Below are 8,640 nucleotides of genomic sequence, written 5' to 3'. Positions count from 1 at the left end.
AATTACAGCGTAAGGCGTTCCATTGTCTTAAAATATCCACGAGGCAATTTCATGTGAATTGATTTCCTGTGACATACATCAAACTTTCGAAAGCCCTTTATTTCTTAACAATGACCGTTATATGTCAGGCATGGAGATTTATTAGCTATGTTTTTATGTGACACCCATTGAAGTGACTTCTCACTTGGTAATTGTAATTCCTACTTGTTTCAGTTGTGACTCATTCTATCTACAGGGTCTGTTCATATTCTTTAGGTTTGTTGTATCTAAATGTTTTTTAGATTGGTGTGTGGTTGAGATATTCTCTCAACCAAGTGATTGTGCGTCCAAGATAGTCTACATCTCTTGAGACAACACTAAATTTATTTATATGTAACCTTATTTGATGTGAATATAGAGAATTAGTGTGCATCATCAAATTTTATGTTGGTATCAGAGCCCGTAAGGGCCTAGGGCCTTGGCCCCTCTTCGACTGAGGGAAATAAGGAGTTTAGTGAACATTGTTTGTCCATTCATTTCTTTTGGTTTTTCCATCAGACTTCTTTGTTGTAGACTTGAAATTGGTGTGGAAAATGACAATATGTTGATCACTTGAGCTGACCACTGGCAAGGAAAGGACGACCGAGCACTGGCAAGTAAAGGACACCCAAACCCAAAAATTGCATTCGGTGTTGTATACTTGTGCAAATGCATTGAAGGACGGGCATAGTCTGGAAATTAACTGTTGTGCCTATACAATATTGAATGCAGCCCAACTATTCCATAATTCAATGTGCGAACCCTATGAGAGCAACCATCTGCAAGTTGGGTCTGAAGGAGATGGGTTTGTGTTAGGAGACTGCCCGCTGGAGACTACATGCATGTTTATTTGTTCTTTTCATCTGTTGCTTTGCAGGTGGAACAGTGTTGAGAATAATGAAGGATATTGCAGAGAACAATAGAGGATCTTGAATCCTCGTTGTCTGCAGCGAAATATCAGTGGTAAGGGGTGATTTTGTGGGGTACACGAGCTTCTTGTACTCCATAAATCCATGATGTGCTTTTGGAAAGGTCACTCTATAAATTTACATGCTGGAGAGGCCACACGTCTCCAACGTAGCTTTTTTATTCAGTATGTGATGTTCTGCAAAAGGAAATTGGGGCCATATCCCTGGAGGATGGACTCAAGACTTTATTTGGAAGCCTCTGGTGTGTTCTCGTGAATAAATGACGATCGATGGTCTCCTCCCCACATATGACAGATTACTTTGTAAAGTGTCGAGGAATCTTATGAGAGGGTGATGTTGGTTTTGTATCGGACAAGGAAAGACCAAGCACTTTGGGTGTCTGTGAAGCCTCAGTGGGGCAAGCCGTTTTGCTCCCCTTTCATTTAGAGAATTCAACTATAATTGGAGCCGATGCGGTGTTCGTAACAGGCGCAGTTGTCATGGGGACATGTTCCAGGGTACCCACAATGAGCTCGACTTTGAATTCTTGGGCAATATCTGAGGCCAAAAATGGAGAATACAGACCAATGTTTATGGCAACGGGAGCATGTCCTATGGACATGAGGAACGGTACACGCTCTATTTCGATCCATTGAAGAGTGAGTGTGGGAATCATCTCTGTATGAGCGTTGTCTCACTGTTTCCACTTCCACTATGTCGCGAATTAGTACATGCTTAGTGAAATGAATTTTTTTATTGATTTTTTTTGGGTTTTGTAACTAAAACATGTTGAGCTTGATCAACTTAACAAGTAAATGCTATTTGTTATAATTGATCACTCTAAAAATTGTGAATTGAAACTAAAAGGATTCAAGATGAAGGCACCAAGCTTGTATATGATTTTTAGAAGAAGTTGATTGAAGTAGTGGATATTAATTGGTTGAAGCAGTATTAGATGGACAAATAAGGTAAAAATTAGTGTGTTGAAATAAATCAGACTCATGGTATATTATGTGTCACATACATTAGTAAGCAATTTTAGAATCTTTTGTAGTGGTCTTTGTAATGTATGTACGTCGTAACTCCAAGAGTTGGAGTGTGTAATGTAAGTCTGATGAGGCATGTGTACTGCCATAAATTTTATGGTAATCTTAAAACCACTTTGTAATTGTAGGTTTGTTGTAAGCCGAAAACCACTTTGCATTCTTGGTTTGTGGTAATCCAGAAACCATGTGCAATAGTGAAGTGTACAAGGATTCTTGTAGGAATGGTTTAGGGTCAACTAACAAAACCCTTGGCATAGTTGAGGGTGAGCGGAGAAAACCCTAGGCCTAATTAAGTTGGATCTGTGGTGAGCCTTGGTGGCTGATTTGAGTGCCTTGGTGGTAGAGTTGAGCTTCCGTGGATGTGTTAAGCCCTTGTGGCTGAGTTGAGTGCCTTTGTGGGTGTGTTGAACCTTGGTGGTTTAAAGCCCTTGTTGGCGTGGTTGAGGGTAATCCGATAAAAACCTAGAGCATGGTTATGGGTAATCCGATAAAACCGATCATGATGATGAAGGGGGATTTGCTGGTACATGTACATGTATGCAAAGGGCATCCTAGTAGACTTGCAGTTGTAGCGGTTGGGCACCCATGCATTCCGTTGGATGGGTGTTCCTTTATAAAGATGTTGACATATTATTTTTTCATGTTTGACCACAATTACAATTTGAATATTGAGATCGAGACAAATAGTCATTATATGGGTGACTTGGAAATTGTAATTCCTACTTGTCTCAGTTGTGATTCATTCTATCTACATGAGTCTATTCCTATTCCTTAGGGTTGTTATATTTACATGTTTCCTAGATTGGTGTGTGTTTGAGATATTCTCTCAACGAAGTGAATGTGTGTCCAAGATAGTCTACATATCTTGAGACAGCACTAAATGTATTTACATGTAATCTTATTTAATATGAATATAGAGAATTGATGTGCATCATAAAATTTTATCTTTCTCTACCAGTGATGTCTATTGATTTCCAATGAAAACCATAAAGCCTCTCTCAACCATCTATTTCTTAACACTAAACCCCATACCTGAGGCATGGGATATGATTGGGCATGGAGATTGGTCAGGCATGTCTTTGAGTAGGTACAACATGGAATTGAAGGTCATGACATTCAATGAATATTAATGTTTCTAAATCAGTTCTTCTAGTAAATCTGTACAATATTATGTTATGGGAGCGTGTTTGCCCTCTTCATTTTCCTATCAATTCGTAAAATAATTACGGTGATGAATGTTAATGTTTCCATATTAATTATCTAAGAAAATCTATGTGAGTTAATGTTATTACATTTGAGAATGACACCACTCTCCATTTTACCATCTATTTGCAGAGTAATTACAACGATGGGGATTTTAGAACCTACTACATTCAATTTGGATTGATAGCCATGAATGCAATTTAATGTTATTACATTTGAGAATGATTCCACTCTTCATTTTCCAATCTACTTGCAGAGTAATTATAATGATTGGGATTTTAGAACCTACTACATTGAATTTGGATTGATAGCCATGAATGTAGACTTTAATGTTGTTTGCAAACTCTCCCATAGGCAATGCTCTCCCTTCTATTTGAGCATGTGCCTCAGCTTAGTGTTGGACTCAGATTTCTTGCCACACATTTTCTTTTATACTTCCTACAAGTACCTAGAATTTCTTCTGAAAGGATAGATAACAAAGCCTCTAATTTAGTAAGCTCTTCCTCTATGTAAATCCATAGAATTTCTCCTCAATGACTAAATATCAAAAACTCTGATTTAGTAATTTCTCCCCTCTAAAGAATTTGTTTAAAATGATAGGGTTTTGTTCAATTTATTGATGTTTTTGCACGTCTTTTCTTGTTTATGTTCACCATGGTCATTTTTTTGTTGCTCAAACATGTGTATTATTTTGATGATTTTATAGAAAATATTTGTGTGCTTTTTTTCTTTACCTAAGAAGTACATCATCTTATAATAGTTTTTTAAAATTCCATTTTGATGACATAAACGGGATTCAATATGATTTAATGTGTTGTAGATAAATATTGGCTTTGTTATGATTGGATTGATTGCAATAATGACCATTTGCAAGAGGAATTTTTCCTCTCATGCTAACTCTTCTATTTATATACAATGAATTGAAGAGAGAAGAGTAAAATTGAAATTAGAAGGGAATGGGTGCTTGATTAACTTATTAAAATTTTCTTCCCTACCTAATTGCAAGAGCATCCAACAAAGTATTTCTTCTTCATCATATAATTAATGAGTTCCTCTTTAAGAATCTCCTCTATGTGCTAGGAAGTAATCTAGGTTTTCCCTTGGCGATGTAGTCTATTCATACCAAAATATCAAACTTCTATTGAGATTGGGGATTTATTGGTCCTACAAAGTCTAAAACCCATCTTTCAAAAGGTTCCATCACCAATTAAGATTGCAATGACATTTTCTATGATTGGATAGGTTGTCCCATCCTTTTCTAGTTGTCATGCCCCTGTACATACTTCCTTGCATCCTATAATATGGTAGGCCAAATATAGCCAATATAAAACACTTTATGACCTATTCTCCTATCCATCAAATGTCCTCCACAACGCTCATTATGACAAACCTTTCAATATCATGAATCTCATATTCTCTTATACACCTCCCAATTCAATGATCCAAGTGAGTATGGAAGAGATATCCATCTAACCAAGAATATCGGACAAGTTTTTAAATGATTTTTCATTTCACCCTAGGAGAAAGGTGATACATAAGCTTTCCTACAACAAGGTAATTACAGATATCTACATACCAAGGTGAGTAAGTGGAAATTGCAAGAAAATATTCATTTGGAAAAGAATCCTCAACAGGAAGATTATCATCATTGTTAGGTAATATAGAAAGGAAATTAGCAACAACATTATCCCTTCCAAACCTATCTACAATGATGATATTAAATTCTTGTAGTAACAACAACCACCTAGTAACCCTAACATTAGTGACTAGTTTGTTCATTAAAAACCAAATAGAAAAGTTATTAGTATGCACAAAATTTTGATATCTAGTGAGATAATTACTAAATTTATTTATAGCATGTATAACAACAAGAAATTACTTCTTAGATATCATATAATTTAGTTCTACATGAGTTAGATTCGTACTGATATAATAGATGGCATAAGGATTATTCCCTTCTTGTTGTCCCAGTGCAACCTCAATGGATGTATCAAAGGCATCCATTGAGATGTGGGATGAGGTCTAGCTTGGTACTCACAAGATAGGAGTTATTGCTACACACCTCTCGAGCACTACAAAAGCAATTCTACACTTGTTAGTCCATATAAATTATTTACCTTTTGTTGATAGGGAAAACAATGGGCATGCAATCTTATCAAAACCTTCTATGAAGCACCAATAATAACCTACATGCTCTGAAAATTTATATGCCTCTTTATATGCCTTAGGAGTAGGAATTTTAAAAAATTTTGGAAACTGTCAAAACGAAAAAATTTCTTCGATGTAAATATTTGGTTGAGTATCAGTCTAATAACCCATATGATGAAGTACGTGACGCCTTAGTATTGTATCTTATAAAACATGAATTGGATGAGAAGTCCTCGTGGAAGGTAAAAAAAACTACATCTTCCTAAAGCATGGAAGACCCTAAAAGGAGAATTTAGTATAAAGGAAAGTGGCATAAAGCAACAAATTATGTAGCAGTCTATTGAAGAATCACCAGAAAGTCAACTCCGTGTTTGAGAGGAAATGAGAAAGAGTCTAGGAAGAAATAAAAGCTTGGAGAATGCCACTCAAATGTGGATCATGGTCATAAAATCTATAAAAGTGAAACCCATCATGCAAACATGCATATGGATGAAGAAGACATAAAAGACTGGAGAGTGAAAAGTTTAAGACTTTATGCATGAAGTAGAGGAAGAGCATACAGATGCTTGAGAATCCCACTATAAAATGGATGGTGAAGATGATGGTGAATCCCACTGTGATGAGACAGATGTGCATGGTGATTGAAAAGTGAGTTGTCAATTGGTGAATCCAACAATAGACCTTGTTGATGATGGTGAATCTTCCAATAAACAAGTGAATACCATGTGTGATATAGTTGGTATGATTGTAGTTGATGATGACCTCTTTGCATTAGAGTTTGTGGCATTTAAGTTTTAGAATAAAAAAGATAGTTTTTGATATGAAGTAATGGTTTGTAGAGTTGAAAATGCATCTCTCATGAATCTAATAACAAATGATGAATCTGGTGAAGTTGAAATTGTTAATAAGAACATGCATGGACATATATCTCATGACAAACTGGATGAAAATTATGTTGACAAAATTTGTGGTCTCTTTTTTGAAATAAGCACTGATTGTGGAAATATGGAAAGTTCCATTTTGATGAATAATTGAAGGTTGAAGCTATCATTGTAGCAACAAGTTATGAAGCAATAGTTATAATTTATCATGAAGTAGTGCACGATCTAGCAACAATTGATGATTAATAAAAGGATAAATTGGTTCATCAGTTTTTTATGACAATATCCATTAATAGAATAATAGTATAAGATAGCCTCAACATAGTTGAAGAGGCAGAGAAGAAAGAAGAAGCATAGAAACCTCTCACTGTAGAGCACAATGAAGATGTTTTTAACATTGATTTTGAGTGTGCAAGTAGACAAAACAATAGTCCAGTTACAGTTATAGTTGAAAGAGGATGAAGAAAAAGATATAGGAAAGGACATGGAATATTTGGAAGATGAAGAAGAAATAATTGAAACAACCTTTCAACAGTGGATTCAAGAAGAGATGAAGAAGAAATAATTGAAACAACCTTTCAACAATGGATTCAAGAAGTGATCTAATTATGCTATCAAGAAATATGGCAGAAAGAAGATCAAGAATCTGAAGCAGAAGAAGCATGGAAAAGTTCATAGTTTGAAGATGAATAGTTATGGTAGTATTCCACGAGTGAACACATATTTCAAGAGGCAACTATAAAAGATAGGCTCTAAAAGCCTAAATTGTTTTTTAAAACAAATATAAAATAATTCCAAGAAAAATTACAGCAGCAGCAAGTGAAGAAATATGGAGCTTACGTCATGAAAGCACAACTGAAAATGAAGCAATTTCAAGGGTGTGGAATATGGAAGAAATGAAAAAGAAAAAATTGCAATGTAAATTTTTTTTTTGAGTCAAATTTATATTGCAAGTGTCGCATGCATACTTGATTCATGATTAAGTTAAGGTTGAGTCATATGGTTGTAATTAGGGTTGGGGGCGGGTGGGGGTTATAAATAGTAACTACTCTCGTATGCATGTAATGCATGAAGAGTAGAGTTAAGGAAAGGAAAGTTATTCGGGTCTAATATTAGAAGTAAATGTAGCCAGAGTTAGAAGTTTAACACTTTATCTAGAAAACTTGAGTCAAGAAAAAGAAAATGTTGAGTTAAGTTAAAGGAAATCTAGAAAAGTTTAGTTAAAGCGTGAATTCTTATTTTTCATGAGGAAAGGAAAGCTAGAGTTTGCATGATTCCATGTTTAAAAAATTTTGGTATTTATATATCTGTGGTTGGGCCATTGTAATGTAAATAAATAAGAGAGAATACCCGTAGCTCGGTGCATGTATATGAGAGAATAATTAGTGAATATAAATTCTTTATTCAAGAAAAAGCTTGTGTATTTATTTGTCTTGTGTTGGCATGCTTATCTTTTCCTCTGACTAAAAATATCTTATCTCTCTACACTTTTTCATGACATCAAAAAATTGTGTCATGACTTGTGAAGACCCACCCAATCATGCTAGACATTGGTTGATTACACACTATTCAAACCCATATAAACTTATGCATTTCCCCTCCACCTCCTTCACCAACTCTTCATCTCACATTAGCACTTATAATTCAAATGGAACTTGGTCAAATGCTTGTTGCCTTAGCCATATCTCTTGTCGAATTTACAATCAATAGTTCAAAATTGAAGAAGGTTACATCCTTCCATTTAGAATGGGTCAATTGTCAGTATGGCATACTTTGCCCAATTGATAGTTTGGCCCAACTCATCTCAATAGTCATTTATGCTCCTTTGTGCTCATTTGATTCATGCGTAATCCTATCATGTCCTCTCTAGTTGATTCAGTGCATTGTAATGGGTGCCTCTCCACATGCATGCATGCTACCCTCATCAGTTCATACCATGTGATACACATTACCCTTGTCTTTAAAATAGACTTTTTCAATCATCTTGTGTGATCCCCATGATGCTTCACATGCCATAAAAAGGCAAACAAATGTCTAAGCAATTTTTCTTATTCAACTCCATTATATGTTTACTACTCTCATTTACCTAATATGATTATTCTAAGTCTCTTTCCTATCAGGCCAGGTTTGTAACTCTGGATCAAATTGTGTTTTTCATTAAGAGAGAATATTAATGTATACAAGTAGAACGATACTATTGGATTTCATCTCCCAATATCTCTTTGTCTTCTAACTTCCTTAATTTGTTTATATCTATAATATTTACATAACTTTTCCAAGTTCAAAAAATTAGGTGTCAACATTCCCCTCCTAATCTTATGGGATGTTGGTGAGTCCAGGCATAATTTTTGAATCTTTCAAACTTTTCCCTTCTAAGAACTTTGGTGAAGATGCCTTCAATCTGTTCATTTGTGGAACAATGTCGTAGGTGAATTA

This window comes from Pinus tabuliformis, chromosome 3_2 (genome assembly GCF_031772625.1).
Source record: "Pinus tabuliformis cultivar Carrire ecotype Pingquan chromosome 3_2, CPIR1, whole genome shotgun sequence".
In the NCBI taxonomy this organism is placed as follows: Eukaryota; Viridiplantae; Streptophyta; class Pinopsida; order Pinales; family Pinaceae; genus Pinus; species Pinus tabuliformis.
The sequence above is the reverse complement of the archived record's forward strand: the minus strand, read 5'-3'. Positions refer to the sequence as shown.